The sequence below is a fragment of the Callithrix jacchus genome, chromosome 16 (assembly GCF_049354715.1).
Source record: "Callithrix jacchus isolate 240 chromosome 16, calJac240_pri, whole genome shotgun sequence".
In the NCBI taxonomy this organism is placed as follows: domain Eukaryota; kingdom Metazoa; phylum Chordata; class Mammalia; order Primates; family Cebidae; genus Callithrix; species Callithrix jacchus.
Window position 1 is genome coordinate 2,552,871 of NC_133517.1, and position 22,573 is coordinate 2,575,443.

Sequence of the window (22,573 nt, forward strand, 5' to 3'; positions counted from 1 at the left end):
AGGGGAGATGCCACACACTTTTAAACAACCATGTCTCAGGAGAATACACTCACTGATTGAAGAACAGTACCAAGTGGATGGCACTAAGCCATTCATAAGAAATCTACTCCCATGATCCAATCACCTCCTACCAGGTCCCACCTTCAGCACTGGGGATTGCAATTTGACATGAGATTTGGGTAGAGACACAGATCAGACCATGTCATTCCACCCCTGGCCCCGCCCAAATCTCATGTCCTCACATTGCCAAATACAATCATGCCTTCCCAATAATCCCCAAAGACTGAATTCATTCCAGTAATAACTCAAATATTCAAAGTCCAAATCTCATCTCAGACAAGGCTCGTCCCTTCCACCTGTGAGCCTGTGAAATCAAAAGCAAGTTAGTTACTTCCAAGGTACAATAGAGATACAAACACTGGGTAAATGTTCCATTCCAGCCCCATGCAAATCTGAAACACAGCCAAACATTCATTAAATCTTAAAACTCCAAAACCTCTTTTGACTTCATGTCTCACACCCAGGGGTGAGCTCCCAAGGCCTGGGGCAGCTCTGCCCACACAGCTGCTTTCACTGGCTGGTGTTGGGTGCCTGCAGCTTTTCCAAGCATATGGTGCCAGCTGTCAGTAGGTCTACCATCCTGGGGTCTGGAGGACAGTGGCCCTCTTCTCAAAGCTGCACTAGGTGGTGCCCCATGGGGATTCTGTGTGAGGGCTCCAACCTCACATTTCCCTTCTGCACTGCTCTGGCAGAGGTTCTCCATGGGGGGTCTTTCCATGCAGCAGATTTCTGCCTGGACATCGGGGCTTTTCCATACATTCTCTGAAATCTAGGTGGAGGCTCCCAAACCTCAATTTTCATCTTCTGTGCACCCACAGGCCCAATATCACGTGAAAGCTGCCAGGGCTTGGGGCTTGCACCCTCTGAAGCAATGGCCCAAGCTGTACCTTGTCCCCTTTTAGCCAGGATTGAGCTGGAGTGGCTGGAACACAGGGCAGCAAGTTCAAAGTTCCACAGATCTCTAGGGTGGGGCAAATGCCACCAGTCTTTTTGCTAAAGCATAGAAAAAGTGGCCTTTGCTCCAGTTTCCAGTAAGTTCCTCATCTCCATCTGAGACCACCTCAGCCCGGACTTCATTGTCCATGCACTATGAGCATTTTGGCCAAAACCATTCAACAAGTCTCTAGGAAGTTCCAATTTTTCCACATCTTCCTGTCTTCTGGACCCTCCAAACTGTTCCAACCTCTGTCAGTTACCCAGTTCCAGAGTTGCTTCCACATTCCTAGGTGAAATAAGATTATAGCAATGCCCCACTACCTTGGTGCCAATTCTCTGTATTAGTCCATTTTCACACTGTTACAAAGAATACTCAAGACTGGGTAACTTAAAAATAAAGGAGGTCTGGCTGGACGCAGTGGCTCACACCTGTAATCCCAGCACTTTGGGAGGCCGAGGCGGGTGAATCACAAGGTCAAGAGATCGAGATCATCCTGGTCAACAAGGTGAAACCCCGTCTCTACTAAAAATACAAAAATGAGCTGGGCATGGTGGTGCATGCCTGTTGTCCCAGCTACTGGGGAGGCTGAGGCAGGAGAATTGCCTGAACCCAGAAGGCGGAGGTTGAGGTGAGCCAAGATCATGCCATTGCACTCCAGCCTGGGCAACAAGAGAGAAACTCCGTCTCTAAATAAATAAATAAATAAATAAAATAAAGAAGGTTTAGTTGACTCCCAGTTCCACATGGCTGGGAAGGTCTCAGGAAACTTACAATCATAGTGGAAGGCAAAGAGGAAGCAGGACATGTCTCATGTGGCAGCAGGAGCTAGACAGAGAAAGAGAGCAGGGGACACTGCCAGTTTTAAATCGTTAGGTATTGTGAGAAATCCCTCATTATCATGAGAACAGCGTGGGGGAACCTGGCCCCATGATCCAATCACTTCCCACCAGGTCGGTCCTTCCTGGACACATGGGGTTTACAACTGGAGATGAGATTTGGGTGGAGACACGAAACCAAACCATATGGGTGCTTGAAAGTTAGAACTTTATTCTGTCACTTAAGAAAAGTGTGTCAGTTGCCTCCTGTGTGGCTGTCCTGTCCTGGGTTCTGGGGAAACACATCTAAGGACAGAGGCCTTTCTCTCATGGGGCTCACAGGGGGATAGGGGCAGGGGAGGGGAGGGCAAGCATGTCAGACGGGGCCAGTGAGAGGAATGGAGGAGGGAATTCAGGGAAGGCGTCTCTCATGACGTGCACCAGGTTAGAGTTCAAAAGAAACAAGAACCAGTCAGGCACAGACCAGCGGGGAAGCAGACGAGCTGCAAGGGCCAAGGCCTTGAGGGGGGAATGTGCTTGGGATGCTCCAGAACAAGAGAAAGACCACGGAGGCAGAAGTGGAGGCCTTGAGTGGGAGGCTGGCGGAGATGCCATCTTGCAGTGGGCCAGCCAGAGGAGCTGGTAATCAGTCAGCACTTTGGATTTTGCTTCAAGTGAGCACAGGAAGCCTCTAGAAGGTTTTGGACAGAAGAGTGTCATTATCTTTTTGGGGTCACTCAGGCTTCTGATGAATATTAACCTGAAGGAAGCAGAGGACAACATGGTTATAATTATTATTATACTGTCACTATGATTGTACTATCATGAATGCTATGGTTATTATAACTAAAATGAAAAATCACATTTGGTGTAGAAATGAGAGGCTGCAATGGAAAGGTCTAAGCCAGTGCTCTCTACCTAAGTGAACATGAGAATCCCCTGAAGGCCCTGCTCAAACACCTGCTCAGACAATCAAACACCTGCTCAAACACCTGCTCAGACAAACACCTGATGAAACACCTGTTCAAACAAACACCTGTTCAAACACCTGCTCAAACACCTGCTCAAACGCCTGCTCAGACAAACACCTGCTCAAACACCTGCTAAAATGCCTGCTCAAACACCTGCTCAAGCACCTGCTTAGATAAACATCTGCTCAAACGCCTGCTCAAACACCTGCTCAGACAAACACCTGCTCAAACACCTGCTAAAATGCCTGCCCAAACAACACCTGCTCAAACATCTGCTCAAACACCTGCTCAAACACCTGATAAAACACCTGCTCAAACACCTGCTAAAATGCCTGCTCAAACAACACCTGCTGAAAACGTTTGTTCAGCCACTTGCTCAACCACCTGCTCAGACACCTAGTCAACTACGTGCTCAAACATGGATACCTGGGCTCCTCCACAGTGCTCTGCCTCAACCCATCTGGTGTGGAGCCGGGAAGGCAGATTTCTAACAAGCTGCAGGAGGATTCCGCTGCGGCTCGGCCCGGTGCATACAGAGTAGCCTCGTGTAAATGACATTGATTCGCACATTGTAGTTTCTTAATATCGATCATGGAATGCGCTAGGGGAAGAAAAGGCAAGACCACCTGTTTAGCCTAAGGTAATCATGAGGTGGTTGAAATATGAGTATATTAAGTAACTATTTGATTGTAAGCAAATAACTCTTGATGGGTAAACACTGGCTTACGTTTTGCTGGTGCTTTGCACTTCGGAAAGAATTCATAATCTCACTGAATTCTTACAACATGGGACAGAATTAGGTTTATTTGGAAGATGAGGAAAAGGTGAATAGTAAACCAATGTCCCAAAGACACAAAGATAATCAATGAAGAAGGCTGGCCTTGGACCCCACCGCTCCTGCTGACACCAAGTGTGCTTTTCCACTGTACATCGTCGTCCCTCGAGAAAGACAGTGAGGACTGCTGTTACTTATTTATTTTTTATTTTTTGAGATGGAGTTTCAGCCTGATGCCCAGGTTGGAGTACAGTAGCACGATCTCAGCTTGCTGTAACCTTTGCCTCCCGGATTCAAGACATTCTCCTACCTCACCCTCCCAAGTAGCTGGAATTACAGGCACGCACTACCACACCCAGCTAATTTTTTTATATTTTTGCTAGAGATGGTATTCTGCCATGTTGGCCAGGCTGGTCTTGAACTCCTGAACTTAAATGATCTGCCTGCCTCAGCCTCCCAAAGTGCTGGGATTACAGGTATAAGCCATCACACCTGGCCTGATGTTACATTTTGACATAAGAAAAAAGCCAACTGAAATTGTTGATTAGATATCATGATATTCTCCCGCAAAACTCTCTCAAAATATCTAAGTATATACTCTTCGCTATGCATACTCATTAAACACAAAACAAAGCAATTGCCATCTGGAGATTGTTGCAAACGAAAGCAACGCAAGGGGCCATCGCACCTGCTTAGGACATTGTCTGCATTTGGATATGTGGATTCCACACTTCTGGATAGAGTTCACTACTGCTTTACAATATACACTATGAACGCCAAAATATTCTCATGGTAATTTTTTTGTAGGAACAGTCTGTGTTTAGGAAATGTGTGTTAAAAGAATAAATGTAAGCTACATACCTTAGTTTGTAGAGTGCTTCATGATTCCAAAACACTTTATTCTTTTTTTGAAAAATTTGCTGTCACAGCAAGCCTAGTAAAAAAAGAGTATCTAGTAGTTTTATAATCATCGTTTTACAGATGAGAAAGCCGAGCTCTGGAGGTCTGGCGGCCTGCCCCCTGTCACCGGAGCCATCTGTTGTCAGACACTGATTATTGTACAGTGGATTGATTGGGTATAACTACTTGACATTGCATAAGCTAATACTGAGATTAAAATATTTTCCCCATAAAATGAATTTTGTGCATGTATTCGTTAGGATTCCTCGGTTATAAGCAACAGGAACCCACCCTTTGTTAAGTGAAAGGGATTTATTCTAAGGACCTCAGGTGGTTCCCAGAATTGAAGGGAAGCTGCAGAACTGGCCTTTGGGCAGACTGGACCCAAGGGCAGCTCTGGAGACCTGGGAAGCAGGAATGTGTAGACACCTTGACGTCTGGGTATGGTGTCTGAGATGGGTAAAGAGCGTCTTGTTGGCTTAGATAGGTCACCACTGACGGCGCGGGACAGGAAAGAAGGCCTTGGTTTACAGTGCTGCCAAGGCTGAGGCAGTGCAGGGGGTTAAATCCCTAATGCAAAATGAGGGTGCTACGGCCAGAGGAGAAACAAACACAGGGCAGGCAAAATGACATCTGTCCACTCCTCCTGCCTCACAGCCCTGGCTCACTCTTAGTGATGCTGAATGCAGAGTAGCTGCAGCTAATCTGTGCCATTTCTCCATGCACCTTCCTCCTAACAAGAGGGGAAATGTGGTTGAATAAATGTAGAGTTGGGTAAAATCCCAAAGAAGTTGAAATTTCCTAGCCAACAGAAATAACTGTTTTATAATTGTTGCTGTTTTCTTCTAGAGAATATCGCTATCAATGCTGAATAGAACATTAGGAGCTCTGTAATTAATGGGCTGAATTAGGTTTGATTTCGTATTTAACCAAATTTCAAATGATTGAGGACCTCTGAGTTATAAATTCTGAGTTTAAAGGATAGAAGCCAGTTTTTACAGCCTGAAAATAATTTTCTACAAGTAAATCAAGGAAGTAGAATTCGAGTTTCTGGTTTGTCCACCTAATCAGAAGTCAAATTGAAAATCCTTTATTATAAGATGAAAAGATATGATTTTCTCTCTGTGTTAAGCATACCTGAAGTCCAGCTAGTTTATATACTTAATAAAGTACGTCATATACATTTCAGTTCCATTCTCTTTCAATGCTTATAGTTAATCTCTGCTTACATATTCTATCATTTACTCAGTAAATATTTGAGAGTTTGCTGCACGCTAGAGGCTGTGCTAGGCACTGGATACAAAGAAGGATGAAGAGACCCACAAAGAGATCATGATATGGACAGCACGCACGGAAAACGAACAGTACATCTGTTGATTGCCGTGTGCAAGACAGCACCCCAAGACAGACATGATTCTTCCCTTTGCATAGAAAAGGTTGTATCTAAAGTCTGCAGAACTGAAGGGGGCAGTGCTGGAATTTAAACCTGTTCTCCAAAGGTCGTTCTATTTTAATCAAAGACTTGGCTTTCTCAAAGGAGTTAGGTTTCTACCAATGGATACACTTTGATCAATGCCCTAAGATGGGACGCAGAGCAGTGCGGCCGCAGAAGATCGCATGACTTTTTCTTCCTTGACAGACAGTTGACTTAGGCTTTGAAGGTTCTGTCACATTCTGCCAAGCAAAGAGGGGGAGAAAAGACATTCCCTGTAGAAAAAAACAATTTGCCGAAAAGAGCACAGACATAAAATGCACACTTTTCACGGAAGGACTAATGGCCACATGGTAGGCTCTATGCTGTAACGAGTACCTGAGGATGATTCTGCATGAACCCAGAGCAGGTTCATGAGGGTCACAAAAGCCATCCAAAGTGCTTCTGTACTCCTTGTTAGCTTGGTTTTTACGCAGAACGTAATCAGAATAGAGCTGTGTAAGATATAAAATATCACTGGCTATGGCTGGGCACGGTGGCTCATGCCTGTAGTCCCAGCACTTTGGGAGGCCGACATAGGTGGATCACGAGGTCAACAGATCGAGACCATCCTGGCCAACATAGTGAAACCCCCTATCAACTAAGAAATACAAAAGTTAGCTGGGCATGGTGGCGGGCACCTGTAATCCCAGCTACTTGGGAGGCTGAGGCAGGAGAATTGCTTGAGCCAGGGAGGCAGAAGTTGCAGTGAGCCGAGATCCTGCCACCGCACTCCAGCCTGGCGCCTGGCAACAGAGCAAGACTCTGCCTCAGGAAAGAAAGAAAGAAAGAAAGAAAGAAAGAAAGAAAGAAAGAAAGAAAGAAAGAAAGAAAGAAAGATATCACTGGCTATGTGGTAAATGGGTAGGAAGGGGAGATCCTGGAGTGAAGAGGAGTGGAGCGAGAATAGTGCGAAGTCTTATTGAGATGGAAAGTCAAGAACAGATCGGAGATGCTGATGAGGTGGAGCACGTTCGTCAGAAGGGGCCTGAGGAGGGTGAGTGAGTGCTAACGGCGTCCATTCCAGGCCTGTCAGGAATGTCACCTAAGCAAGGAGCAAGTGCGTGTTCCAATGTCACTTCTCAATGTATTCTTATACTCTTAAAATACTGACTGTGGCTGGCTGTGGTTAACTGGCAGGAATTATAAACTCATGCTTTCATTTTCCCAATGTGAAAGATATAGATTATAAGCCTACGGGAGAGAGAAAGAGAGAAGAGAGAAAAATACATAGATTATATATATTAGATTAGTTTTCTTTTAATTTGGAATATACATAAATACATTCCCTATATCAATAGTGAAAAATAATCAAGTACTAAATTCTATGTATTCATGACACAATTATAATCAAAACAGTGGTTATCAACAATAGTTATTGTTAATAAGTTAATTTTACAACTTTGGCTTTTTTTATTCTAATGTTCTAGAAACTATGAGATTATATTATATCTAATTCAGAGAAAATATAAAACAACCTAATATCTTACCCAAACTCTTAGGCTAGACATAACTAAGAAAGAGAATACTAAGGAAAGATTGGATTGTTTTGAACTGAGATCTTGCAAGACTGTTTGAGGGGGAAAAAAAAAAAAGATTAAGAACAAAAAGGAGATGCCAAGAAAGAAAAGGAAAGGTGACAAATATGAAAAGCACGATTTCTAAATATTTATTCCGGCATCTTTACTTTCAGAACTATTTTTACAAGATAGTTTTTTCACTTTTAAACCACATTTTATAAAACTGTTCATAGCCTGGACATCCTAAATCCTAAGCAGCATTTCACAATGAATGGGTCAAGGGCAGAGGAAAAATAAGCAACTTAAAATCACAAAGATGTGGTGAAAGTATTACAGAAATATTTAAATACCATCAACAGTGCTTGAATCAGATGGATATATTCCATCCACGTGACATCAAATAGAATCTTTCCCTCCCGACTGCCTGTCAACAAATTACAAATTTCAGTCCGTTAATTGCTGTGAAAGTATCTGAGGTTATTTTTTGCTGACATCCGTGAAATCCAGGTGGTAGGTTCTTGTTACATTTTTTACTGTGTTTTTTTTTAACATTTTGACTATTTAATAATTACATATTTAAATGATCAATATTTAAAAAAGCATATATGTAGGTGCAGAATGACACCAATTTTTTTTTTTTTTTTTTTTTTTTTTTTGAGACGGAGTTTCGCTTTTGTTACCCAGGCTGGAGTGCAATGGCGCGATCTCGGCTCACTGCAACCTCCGCCTCCTGGGTTCAGGCAATTCTCCTGCCTCAGCCTCCCGAGTAGCTGGGATTACAGGCACGCGCCACCATGCACAGCTAATTTTTTGTATTTTAGTAGAGACGGGGTTTCACCATGTTGACCAGGTTGGTCTCGATCTCTCGACCTCGTGATCCACCCGCCTTGGCCTCCCAAAGTGCTGGGATTACAGGCTTGAGCCACCGCGCCCGGCCCGACACCAAATTTTAAAGAAAGAAGTTGTCTAAAGAGGATCTTCTCACTGGTTTGTTTGACTGTGGCATGACAGGCTCGGAGACTCTGTGACCAGGCAGCCTGGCACAACCCGCATTTCTCTAAATGCTCCTTTAATTCCAGAAGGGAAGACAAGCTTTAGTGCGACTTGACACAACCTCTTTGATGTTTTTCTATGTGTTTGCCTGAGTGTATACTACTGTGTATGCTGATTGAGAAGCTTCAATGTTTATTAAAATAAAAGAATAACTAAGCAAAATACGAAGTTCTCTTTTACTTCTACAGTGTAATATAAAGTGCCTAGCACTTTCCTTCTTTTTTTACTATTTAAACTAATATAGTTAAGTATAGTGAAGATGTCAGAGAGAGCCAAGTAAAATTTTTACAGATTTTTTTTTTTTTTTTGAGATGGAGTTTCGCTCTTGATACCCAGGCTGGAGTGCAATGGCGCTATCTAGGCTCACCACAACCTCCGCCTCCTGGGTTCAGGCAATTCTCCTGCCTCAGCCTCCTGAGTAGCTGGGATTACAGGCACGTGCCATCGTGCTCAGCTAATTTTTTGTATTTTTAGTAGAGATGAGGTTTCACCATGTTGACCAGGATGGTCTTGATCCCTTGAACTCATGATCCACCCGCCTTGGCCTCCCAAAGTGCTGGGATTATAGGCGTGAGCCAACGCACCCGGCCCAGATTTTTTTAATGTTCAAAACTTTGGTTGAATTTTTGATAAAAGATAAATATCCATTGCAGCTCCCAGTGAAACCGCAGAGGGTGAGTAGACACTGCATTTCCAGATGGATCTTTATTGCCCACAGACCAGGAGATTCCCAGGTGTAGGAGCCCCATGGGCCGCCAGTGTGGCTGTTTGGGCTGGTGCAGCTGTTTGGGCCGGGGCCGCAGCGCAGCAGCACTCCATACAAAATACACTGGTTTGGTTGCCCTGCTAAACCGGCAACTGGAGATTTCAGAAGGCAGATTAGCACATTCATCTGATTAAATGGGACTTAAACAGAAAGCCAGGCCAGGAGATTCCCAGGCAGCAACGTGGTTCCAGCCGGCGCAGTGGGTCGCTGCACAGGAAATCACACAGATCCCAGCGCCCATTCAGCAGGTGACTGGAACACCTGGGAGAGAGTCAACCGCTCAACTAAAAAAAAAAGGGGGCTCTGAGGCAGGGAGCCAGGTGATCAGGCTCAGCAGGTCCCACCCCCACAAAAACAAACAAAACAGCAATTGGAAACGCTCAGGGTTGAGAGTTTCATGGCAAGCACAGCTGAACCCAGGATGGTGCAGCTCAGAGGGGGAGGGTCGTCCACCATTACCGAGGCACTCGACCCCTACAGAGGTACACTGCCATTGCTGCCACAGCCTGCCATTGCCGAGGCAACCCGCCATAACAGAGAGAGTCCGCCACTACAGAGGGGGGCCACCATCACCACGGCAGCTCTAACCACACCCATATAAACAGGACTACAGGGAATCACACACGGCAGCAGGGCAGAGCCCACAGCAGCTCTGCATAGCAACTACAGGCAGGCAGTGACTAGACTGCCTCCTTGCTGGGCAGGAAAGTGCAACGGATACTCATAAATAAAGCCCTAACTCCCCAGGTCAGAGCGCCTGAGGAAAAAAAAGGGGCTTTATGAGTTCTGCTGCAGCAGACTTAAACGTACCTGCCTAGCAGCCCTGAATGAACAATGGAGCCCACAGCTCAGCACTAGAGCTCCTATAAAGTACAGACTGTCTCCTCAAGCAGCTCCCTGGCCCTCACATATCCAAAGAGTCACCTCACAAAGGACTGATCAGACTGACATTTGGCGGGCATCATTCAGGGACAAAGATAGGAGAATAAGAATCGGGTAGCAACCCCCACAGTTCCGCAGCTGCTACAGGTGTACCCCAGGCAAGCAGGGCCTGGAGTGGACCTCAGTAGTCCTATAGCAGAGGGGCCAGACTGTTAGAAGGAAAACTAAGAAACAGAAATACTTCATCATCAACAATCTGGACGTCCACTCAGAGACCCAATCAGAAAATCAGCAACTACTCAGATACCAGGTGGATAAATCCACAAAGATGGGAAGAAACCAGTGCAAAAAGGAGGAAAACACCCAAAACCAGAACACCTCGCCTCCTACAAGGGACCACAACTCCTCACCAGCAAGGGAACAAAGCTGGACGGAGAATGAGTGTGATGAAATGACAGAATCAGACTTCAGAAGGTGGGTAAAGAGAAACTTCCGTGAACTAAAAGAACATGTTCTAATCCAGTGCAAAGAAACTAAGAACCTTGAGAAAAGATTTGAGGAAATGATAACAAGAATGGACAACTTAGAGAGGAATATGAATGAATTGAAGGAGCTGAAAAACACAATACGAGAACTTCGTGAAGCATGCACAAGTTTCAACAGTAAAATTGACCAGGCAGAAGAAAGAATATCAGAAGTCGAAGATCAACTCAATGAAATAAAATGAGAACCCAAGATTACAGAAAAAAAGCACAAAAAGGAATGAACAAAGTCTCCAAGAAATGTGGGACTATGTGAAGAGACCTAATCTACGTTTGATAGGTGTACCAGAAGGGGACGAAGAGAATGAATCCAAGCTGGAAAATACTCTTCAGGATATTATCCAGGAAAACTTCCCCAACCTAGCAAGACACGCCAATATTCAAGTCCAGGAAATACAGAGAACACCACAAAGATATTCCGCAAGAAGAGCATCCCCAAGGCACATAATCGTCAGATTCACCAGGGTTGAAATGAAGGAGAAAATGCTAAGGGCAGCCAGAGAGAAAGGTTGGGTCACCCACAAAGGGAAGCCCATCAGACTCACAGCAGATCTCTCGCCAGAAACCCTACAAGCCAGAAGAGAGTGGGGGCCAATATTCAACATTCTTAAAGAAAAGAACTTTCAACCAAGAATTTCATATCCAGCCAAACTGAGCTTCGTAAGTGAAGGAAAAATAAAATCCTCTGCGAGCAAGCAAGTACTCAGAGATTTGGTAACCACCAGGCCCCCTTTACAAGAGCTCCTGAAAGAGGCACTACACATAGAAAGGAAAAACCAGTACCAGCCATTCGAAAAACATACCAAATGCTAAAGAGCATCAACAAAATGAAGAATCTGCATCAACCAATAGGCAAAACAGCCAGCTAGCATCAAAATGGCAGTATCAAATTCACACATAACAATATTAACCCTAAATGTAAATGGGCTAAATGTGCCAATCAAAAGACACAGACTGGAAAATTGGATAAAAAACCAAAACCCATCAGTGTGCTGTATCCAGTAAACCCATCTCACATGCAAGGATACACAAAGCCTCAAAATAAAGGGATGGAGGAAGATTTACCAAGCAAATGGAGAGCAAAAAAAAAGCAGGAGTTGCAATTCTCATCTCTGATAAAATAGACTTTAAAGCAACAAAGATCAAAAGAGAAAAAGGTTTCATTACATAATGGTAAAAGGATCGATACAACAAGAAGAGCTAACGATCCTAAACATATATGGACCCAATACAGGAGCACCCAGATACATAAGGCAAGTTCTTAACGACTTACAAAGAGACTTAGACTCCCACACAATAATAGTGGGAGACTTTAACACTCCACTGTCAATATTAGACAGATCAACCAGACAGAAAATTAACAAGGATATCCAGGACTCGAACTCAGACCAGGAAGAAGCAAACCTGATAGACATTTACAGAACTCTCCACCCCAAATCCACAGAATATACATTCTTCTCAGCACCACATCACACCTACTCTAAAATTGACCACATAATTGGAAGTAAATCACTCCTCAGCAAATGCAAAACAACAGAAATCATAACAAACAGTCTCTCAGATCATAGTGCAATCAAGATAGAACTCAGAATTCAGAAACTAACTCAGAACCGCACAGCTTCATGGAAACTGAACAACTGGCTCTTAAATGTTGACCGGATAAACAATGAAATGAAGGTAGAAATAAAGAAGTTCTTCGAAACCAATGAGAACGAAGACACAACATACCAGAATCTCTGGGACACATTTAAAGCAGTCTCTAGAGGAAAATATATAGTTATAAGTGCCCACATGAGAAGAGTGGAGAGATCCAAAATTGACACCCTAACGTCAAAATTGTAAGAGCTGGAGGAGAAAGATCAAAAAAACTCAAAACCCAGCAGAAGACAAGAAATAACTAAGATCAGAGCAGAACTGAAGGAGATAGAGAAATGAAAAATCCTTCAAACAATCAATAAATCCAAGAGCTGGTTTTTTGAAAAGATCAACAAAATAGACAGACCACTAGCCAGATTGATAAAAAAGGAAAAGAGAGAACAACCAAATAGTTGTAATAAAAAACGATAAAGGGGAAATCACCACAGATTACACAGAAATTCAAACCATCATCAGAGAATATTGCAAACAACTCTATGCACATAAACTAGTAAACCTGGAAGAAATGGATAAATTCCTGGACTTCTGTGTCCTCCCAAGCCTAAAGCAGGAGGAAGCCAAAACTATGAACAGACAGATAACAAGGTCTGAAGTCGAGGCAGCAATTAAGAGCCTACCACACAAAAAAAGCCCAGGTCCAGACGGGTTCACAGCTGATTTCTACCAGACACACAAAGAGGAGCTGGTACCATTCCTTCTGAAACTATTCCAAATAATCCAAAAAGAGGGAATCCTTCCCAAATCATTTTACGAGACCAACATCATCCTGATACCAAAGCCCAGCAGAGACCCAACAAGAAAAGAAAACTTCAGGCCAATATCCATGATGAACATAGATGCAAAAATCTTCAGTAAAATACTGGCAAGCCGATTGCAACAGCACATCAAAAAGCTTATCCATCATGATCAAGCAGGATTCATCCCGGGGATGCAAGGCTGGTTCAACATAGGCAAGTCTATAAACGTAATTCACCACATAAACAGAACCAAAAACAAAAACCACATCATTATCTCAATTGACGCAGAGAAGGCCTTTGACAAAATTCAACAGCCCTTTATGCTAAAAACCCTCAATAAACTCGGTATTGATGGAACATACCTCAAAATAATTAAAACTATTTATGAGAAACCAACAGCCAATATCATACTGAATGGGCAAAAACTGGAAGCATTCCCTTTGAAATCTGGCACTAGACAAGGATGCCCTCTCTCACCACTTCTATTCAATATAGTACTGTAAGTTCTAGCCAGAGCAATCAGGCAAGAAAAAGAAATAAAGGGTATTCAAATAGGAAAGGAGGAAGCCAAATTGTCTCTATTTGCAGATGACATGATAGTATATCTAGAAGACCCCATCGCCTCAGCCCAAAATCTCCTGAAACTGATAAGCAACTTCAGCAAAGTCTCAGGATATAAAATCAATGTGCAAAAATTACAAAACCCATCACCAATAACAGACTTAAAGAAAGCCAAATCAAGAACGAACTGCCATTCACAATTGCTACAAAAAGAATAAAATACCTAGAAATACAACTCACCAGGAACGTAAGGGACCTCTTCAAGGAGAACTACAAACCACTGCTCAACAAAATCAGAGAGGACACAAACAGATGGAGAAACATTCCATGTTCATGGTTAGGAAGAATCAATATCGTGAAAATGACCATCCTGCCCAAAGTAATTTACTTACAGACTCAACGCTATCCCCATCAAGCTACCATTGACTTTATTCACAGAACTGGAAAAAATCACCTTGAACTTCATATGGAACCAAAAGAGAGCCCACATAGCCAAGTCAATTCTAAGAAAAAAGAACACAGCAGTAGGCATCACACTACCAGATTTCAAACTATACTACAAGGCTACAGTAATCAAAACAGCATGGTACTGGTACCAAAACAGAGATATAGACCAATGGAACAAAACAGAGGCATCGGAGGCAACACAACATATCTACAACCATACAATCTTTGATAAACCTGACAAAAACAAGCAATGGTGAAAGGATTCCCTGTTTAATAAATGGTGTTGGGAAAACTGGCTAGCCATGTGCAAGAAGCAGAAACTGGACCCCTTCCTGACACCTTACACTAAAATTAACTCCAGATGGATTAAAGACTTAAACATAAGACCTGGCACCATAAAAACCCTAGAAGGAAATCTAGGCAAAACCATCCAGGACATAGGAGTAGGCAAGGACTTCATGAACAAAACACCAAAAGTATTGGCAGCAAAAGCCAAAATAGACAAATGGGACGTAATGAAACTCCACAGCTTCTGCACGGCAAAAGAAACAGTCACTAGAGTGAATCGGCAACCAACAGAATGGGAAACAATTTTTGCAGTTTACCATCTGACAAAGGGATAATATCCAGAATTTACAAAGAACTCAAACAGATTTACAGGAAAAAAACAAACAAGCCCATTCAAAAGTGGGCAAAGGATATGAACAGACACTTTACAAAGGAAGACATACATGAGGCCAACAATCATATGAAAAATGCTCATCGTCACTGGTCATCAGAGAGATGCAAATCAAAACCACATTGAGATACCATCTCACGCCAGTTAGAATGGCGATCATTAAAAAATCTGGAGACAACAGATGCTGGAGAGGATGTGGAGAAAAAGGAACACTTTTACACTCTTGGTGGGAGTGTAAATTAGTTCAACCATTGTGGAAGACGGTGTGGCGATTCCTCAAGGCCTTAGAAATAGAAATTCCATTTGACCCAGCAATCCCATTACTGGGTATATATCCAAAAGACTATAAATCGTTCTACTATAAGGACACATGTACACTAATGTTCATTGCAGCACTGTTTACAATAGCAAAGACCTGGAATCAACCAAAATGCCCATTGATGATAGACTGGATTGGGAAAATGTGGCACATATACACCATGGAATATTATGCAGCAATCAGAAATGATGAGTTTGTGTCCTTTGTAGGGACATGGATGAATCTGGAGAACATCATCCTCAGCAAACTGACATAAGAACAGAAAGGAAATACCACGTATTCTCACTCATAGGCGGGTGATGAAAAATGAGAACACATGGACACAGGGAGGTGAGCACTACACACTGGGGTCTCTTGGGGGGAATAGGGGAGGGACAGCAGGGGCGGGGAGCTGGGGAGGGATAGCATGGGGAGAAATGCCAGATGTGGGTGAAGGAGAGGAAGGCAGCAAATCACACTGCCACATGTGTACCCATGCAACTATCTTGCATGTTCTGCACATGTACCGCAAAACCTAAAATGTAATAAAAAATAATTAAATAAAAAGATAAATATCAACTAATTTTTATATGAGTTTATTAAATAAACTAATCAATGGTTTAATTATGAGCTGTTATAGGAGAGTGTACCACTACACTCCAGCGTGGTAACAAAGCACAGCCCTGCCTCAAAAAGAAAAAAAATTCAAGGTTGTTATTTTTCACTTCGCTTTCTGTCGTTTTCAGTAAGATACAATGCAAGATGCCTTGACAAAAATCTGACCCCCAGAAAGGAGTATTGGAATCCATTTTATGAAAGATTAGTACATAACTTTAAGTCTTCCTAAATATATAAAAGTACTATATTGTAAAATAAATTATCCAGCTAGCATCCCAGGTGGCCCTGTTTAAACACAAGGAAAAAATGGTATTCCTCTGTTCGAATTCTGGATGGCTTCCTGGTTCCTCAGAACAAATGCTGACATTCTGGGAGAGATCACTGGTGCTCATGTAGCTTTCACAGGTAAACCTGGGTGTTCTATACCGTTGAACACAAGAACACAAAAATCAGACAAGGTCATTCTGCGGCCATGACTGATCAAGACAACTTCCCTGTGTAAGAAATTCAGAAAGTAAGTGGCAAGCTCCTGCCCTCCATGAAATCAGACTCACCAAAGCTGGTAGGGAACTTTGAGACACCCACTCACTGGGGTCCCTGTCCCTAGTGCAGTACCATATGATCAGAAAGAGACCTCTTAGCTCCTGGTTTCTCCCAATGGGGGAAGGGGTTGGTTTCCAGGTCCAGCACCCCAACTTTTCCAAGGCAGCTCCCCAGAATATTGACCACTGTCCTGCTATTATTGAAGCCACAACAGGTCAACCACAGCTTATCATCCTGGAGGAGAGTGGGAACAGCAGCTCTGGCTGGCAAAGACTATAGCTCCCCATTCTGTTCCTTAGAGTGCTTGGACAAAAGTTATAGCTTCTTGCCTCTTCCTGGAGAGGTGAAGATTTGGTAACGGCCCACAGAATCTCTGCCCAGTCTGACTGATGCGGGTCATCTCCTATATGAGGTCAGACCATGAAGACCAGAAGAGATGGCTGCTTTGTCTAATGAGCAGACACCAACACAGACAGCACGAGAAAAACAAAACACAAAGAAAGACAGCAAAGGAGGAAGAGAACTGCTCATCATCCCTGATTATTAGGGAAATGCAAATGAAAACCGCATTGAGTATCATCTTATTGACACACGCCGGGATGGCTACTATCCAAAAACAAGACCACTGTTAGCAAGAATGTGGAAACTTTGCACACCGGTGGTAGGAATGCAAAATGGTGCAGCCACGATGGAAAGCAGTATGCAGGATCTTCAAAAAATCAAAATTAGAACTACCATATGATCCAACCATCTCACTTCTGGGTATGCAAAAGAACTGGTGTCAGGATCTTGAAGAGATATCTGTGCTCCCGTATTAATTTGTGGCATTATTCACAACATCCAAGAAGTCGAAACAGTGGAGCGTTGTTCAATCATCAGTGGCTGAACAGATAAAGAAAACGTGGCAGGTTGGGCACAGCGGTGCACGCCTGCAGTTCCAGCCATTCAGGAGGCGGAGGCAGGAGGACCGCTTGAGCCCACGATTCAAGGCCAGTCTGGGCGAAGTAGCAAGACTCCATCTCTAAACGTAAAAAGTTTTCTTTTGCAAAAGTTTTTAAAAAGAAAAAGAACATACAAAAACACACTTGTGTGTAATGAAATACTATTCAGCCTTTAAAAAGAGGACAGTTCTGCAATAGGACGCCGTGAAAGACCTTGAGAACGTTATGGTAGGCGAAGCAAGCCAGATACTCAAAGACAAGTCTGCATGATTTCTCTTATATGAGGGATCTAAAATAGTCAAATTCCTAAAATTAAAGACTGGGATGGTGGTGACTAGGGCCTGGTAATGGGGAAATGGGGAATTACTCAACAGACACAAAGTTTCAGCTAAGCAAGATGAATACACTGCAGAGATCAGCTGAATAACACCGTACCTGGAGTCGCCAATAATGGATTGTACACTTAAAATTTATTAGAAGAATGCATTTCATGTTAAGTGTTCTTACCACAATAAAATGAAATTTTTTTGAGAAAAGTAGTTCTCAAACCACAAAATGACCAAACATCCCCCTCTCCTGGCCAGTCTAAGTAACTGCCGCTTCTCTATAAACAGCTCCAGCCTTGCTTCTCACCTCGTAAGATGAAGCTCACACTGGGAACCTGCCCCTGCCTCCTGACCGTATCAGCTCTTACCAAAGCCCCATTCCCTGAAAGCCTCTTTCCAAATCACCTGCTCCAAACCCAGATCCTACGACCGTTCCTTTTCAACGCCCTCTTCCTGAGACATCGCGGTTTTCCACGGTGTTAGTTTTCTCTCACTGCAGCAAGCATGATGCGCCTTCCTCAACCACAGGTGTGTTCCTGAGGGTCTTCGGTAGTTCTCCAACATGATGTCGCTGCTTGCCTCTTGTTATGAGTACAAAAACTGCAGAGTAGACACAAGAGAAAGCGTTTGTGCTGAGATTTTAGCTTTTTCCCCAGCAACCAGTACCTAGTGCTGGATGGTTATCAAGACATTATGGTGAGGCTTATTATTATTAGTATAAATGTATTTTTCAAATTTTTTCTTATTGATAATTTCAATTTTTGTGTGATTTATTGTTAGGTCTGATTTTTTTTCCTGCCTTATATGTGACTGATAATGAGCTCGATTTTTTTTTTTTTTTTTTTTTTGAGACAGAGCCACTCTGTCACCCAGACTGGAATGCAGTGGCGCAATCTCAACTCACTGCAACCTCTGCCTCCTGGGTTCAAGCAATTCTCCTACCTCAGCCTCCGTAGCAGCTGGGATTACAGGCACACACCACCATGCCTGGCTAATTTTTTGTATTTTTAGTAGAGATGAGGTTTTGCTATGCCAGCCAGGCTTGTCTTGAACTCCTGGCCTCAAGTGACCCGCCAGCCTCAGCCTTCCAAAGTGCTGGGATTACAGGTGTGAGCCACTGCATCTGGCCACAAACTTGTTTTAGCTGTAAGAATAATAACTCTACCTTTTCTTAATTTTAGCTTGTGTTTTTATTGCCATTATCTTCAATTCATTATTTCTTCACAGGAATCTGTTAAGTGTCCTGTTCATTTTGTAGAGTTGGTTTAGTTAGTATCAGAGAGTGTAATCTGCAAATACATGTCACTAGGCTCAACCAAACTGTAAGCTATTACAATATGTTGAAAGCAAACAGAGAGAAAGGGATGCTCTTGATCCCAGGCGTGGTGGATGCCACACTGTTCTCTGGGAGGTCTGGCAACTTTTACACCATTCCTAGCACTCATTCATTTGCTGGGCAAATATTTCATTCCTCTGCCTGGCAACTGTGCTAGCATTCATTCATTCACTGGACAAACATCAGTCATTCGCCTGGCAACTGTGCTTGAAAAGTGGCCACACAGGCCTCATGATAACACAGTCTCCCCAAACTGAACACTCTTGAAGTTCAATTGCCTTTCTAGTACACGAATACATGCAAAAAAGCTCTAGTATTTCCCTCGTGCACCCTAATCAAGCAAAATGCTGCTTTGCATTCTATCTTTAGTGAAGGACCAGTTTTCTTCCCATCTTCTTGGACAAATACTTTTGCAAGAATACGATAAAAATAAATTACTGGGAAAATGATTGTTTTAAACATACAAAATACAAATATAAGATGCATCAAATGTGAAATTCCTCTGTTATATCGGGCTGCGTGTGTTTCCAAATGCTCACTCTGATCTTCATTCTGATCTCATTGCAGGCCTAGAGTCTGCCAGCCGGCACCAGCACTGCACCTCCCTCTGGGGAGCTTGGCCCAGAACCCTGAAGGAGACGATCCGCTCCATGAGGGTAGGAATGGCGGCAATACTGCTTTCCCTGCGTATCCAGTACCTGCCATGAAGCCTGGAATGCAGAGTGTCCTCAACAAATATTTGCCCAGCGAATGAATGAATGCTAGCAGGAACGATGTAAAACAAGTGCCATTCGTTCATTTACATTTATGGGGCATTATTATGTGTCAGACATTGGTCAAACTAGGAGACAAAGCATGGGATGAAACAGGCTAAATTCCTGGTCTTATGTTGCTTGTGGGAATAAAGTATTAAATAAATTAAATGTATTTATTTAATCGAATAATAATTTAAAAGTTACTTTTAATTTAATAATAAATTTAAAACCAGGAATATGTATCAGGTGAATGTCTTTAAAAAGTTTACATCCTTTGATTTCATTAATTTAGGAGAAAAAAATCTAAACATATATAAATATACATGTATATGTTATATAAATATATATACAGAAACATACTCTGTATACAGAAAACAATCTATGCTCAGTAGTAAAAAGTTACAAATCTGCCACCTAACAATCTGGCAGGCTGCAAAGGAATGTTTAAATACAAGTTTGGAAAGTCCACTTGGTAGGTTGCTATGCAATCGTTAAAATAGACCTCAATTATACTGAAATCTTTGTGGATGAAATGGTTTGATGTTTGGGGTTTGCTTCGAACCACTCTAGGAGGCAAGAAGGACGAGGGTGAGAGTGAAGGGTTAGACGCATGGGTGGCTTCTATCCCGAACAAGAAACCTGTGCCTTTGCATTCTGACAGCAAATCCTTCCACGGTGCCCACCACGTGCCCAGCACTACACTAAGTGCTGAAGTTATTTAGTTTTAATCTCACAAAAGCATGGTTTTGAAGTTGGTACCAATGTTAGCACCAATTTGCAGGGCAGGGAAATGAGGCACAGAGAGATGAAGTAACCAGTCTCAAGTCACACACTTGCTGAGTGACGGAGAGAGGCTCACCCTGGGCCCTCGAGTATGTCCTGTGAAGTGCCACACACCACAGGTGTAACCACAGCCCATGCCAGTGGGTTTCCAGAAGAGACTTAGCTTCACCCCAAAGGTGAATGACAGCCTAATTCCTGTCAAAAGGGTACACAAGAGGAGGCTCTGAAAAGACATTTTCATCTCTCTTCACCTCCCCATCAAATGTTTACTTCAAACCTCTCAAGGTCAGCCGTTGTTGTGGTCACAAAATCCTTGTACCTCTCTAATCCCTGTCGAGCAGTCTCTGCTGGAAAGAAGTGTCTACCAAGTCCTTGCCTTAGGAATGGAATGTAGCCCAGTGCTGATGACAATGAAAGTCTTCTTTTCTTTCTTTCTTTATTTTTTTAAATTTATTTATTTTACTTTAGGTGCATACTGTATCTGGCATTTCTCCCCATGTTATCCCTCCCCACCCTCCCCTCCCTCCCCACCTCCCGTGAAAGTCTTCTTTTCTCTTTGACATTTAGCTTCATGAATGACATTTAGCTTCATCCTTTTCCGTGTACCGCATTCACAGAAATGAAGGCATTAACAGAAGTGTGTTAACAGAAGCACGCCCTGTTCCAGGGCTTCAGGTGGCTTGACCTGGCCTAAGCACAGTGTTTGATGCTTCGCAGGTGCTGATCGGCTATGCTGGCTCACCTCCAGGTTTTTACATATGCGATTCCCTCTGTAAGCCCCTCTTCTCTATCCTCACCTGGCTAACTGCAAACTCATCATTCAGGTCTCAGTTGAGATGCGCTTCTTTTGCTTCCCAAGTATCAGTCAAAACTCCTTTAAGTCACTCTGGGGTTCCGCTAACACACCTGGATTGTAGTCACCTGTTTACCTCTATCGTCCCCAGGGTGTGTGCTCCAAGACAGCTGGAACCATGTCAGAAGCGTTCATGTTCACCCTTGGAATCGGAGCAGTGGCACAGTTGCTAGTGTGTAATATCCACCGGAAGACCGGATTTTAAAATGCCATAAGGGCATCTGATTATGAATAGGGTCCAGCGTATTGTTGGTATTCAAAGGCTGCTGAGAGCAGACACACTTAAGCAGCAGAGCCCAACAAGTGTTCTTGATGCTACGCAGCTGATTCCACCTATAGCCTGGGTGAAAATGGAATTTGGAAAACTAAAGAATTTAGGAGTGAATGTTTGTTCAATGGAGAAGGTTAGGAGATAGCAGCAAAACCAAATTATGTTGTCTAGCCACATGAGATTAATGTGTTTATACAAATCCCTTTTAGGGAGGTCTTACATACGTCACCTCAGAGTGACCTAAGCACGGAGTTCACAGGAGAACGTGACGGTTAAGAGTCAGATTCTGAGCACCTTCTATTCACACCACCATGGAGAGTTTCCGTTTTTTTAGGGGCAGTGCCAAAGGCGTTCCGCGGGCACTCAGTGATCAAGGGACAAGGGAGTAACTTCAGCAGATTCATGATTTTGTGTGAGGAAATGTCTGTACGGTGTGCAGGCAAAGCCAGGGAGAACACTCTGGAAGCTCTTACGACAGTCGAGGAGAGTTGATCAGGGCTGAACTAGGGCTGTTTTCTAAACTCAAATGATCGCCTCACAACTTGACTGTTTTTGAATGTAAATACGGTATCCTTTATTTTTTCTTTTCGGTGGCTCATTTTAAACAGAAAGCTTATATTCTTACCATCACCATACGTGGCTTGACGGTATTGCTTGTTATAAACAGAAGGTAGAAAGAAAAATAAACTCAGGCAAACAAAACCCACCTCAGCCGGAAGCCAAATTAGAAAGACTGCGAGGCTGCAAATCTCTCACACCACCAAGCCCCAGTCCCTTGTTGGAATGATGGGGTCAGCCCAGGTAAAGATAATGTGGAGTAATTTCGGGCAAGCAGTATAAAAAGTGAAAGATATGAAAGAGAAAAGTACAGATACACAGAGAGATAGATAGGATATAGATATATGTGGCAGAAATCACAGAAGTCACAGAAATGGCAAAAAAATAAAGTTATTTTAAATAAATGTGTGGTAATGGTTTTGAATCTGTCAGGTTATGGGCCCCAAGTTCTTCGACTCAAACTTGATTTACAGCTGAACCTAAGAATCACAAGGTTTTCACTAAGAAACCCTTGGCAAA

The 22,573-nt window shown here is 43.1% G+C and overlaps 1 long non-coding RNA gene across 1 annotated transcript in view; it reads right to left on the minus strand.

Annotated features, from left to right (window-relative positions):
• Positions 1 to 516: 516 nt before the first annotated feature.
• The window catches only part of LOC108588615 (uncharacterized), a 79,683-nt gene continuing 57,626 nt past the window's right edge, over positions 517 to 22,573 (minus strand). Inside the window, exons 6-7 of the long non-coding RNA XR_004735214.3 lie at positions 17,904 to 18,098; positions 517 to 2,572 (exon numbers count right to left, since the gene is read on the minus strand). This is a non-coding gene — a long non-coding RNA (uncharacterized LOC108588615). The remainder of the gene's footprint in view (positions 2,573 to 17,903; positions 18,099 to 22,573) is intronic.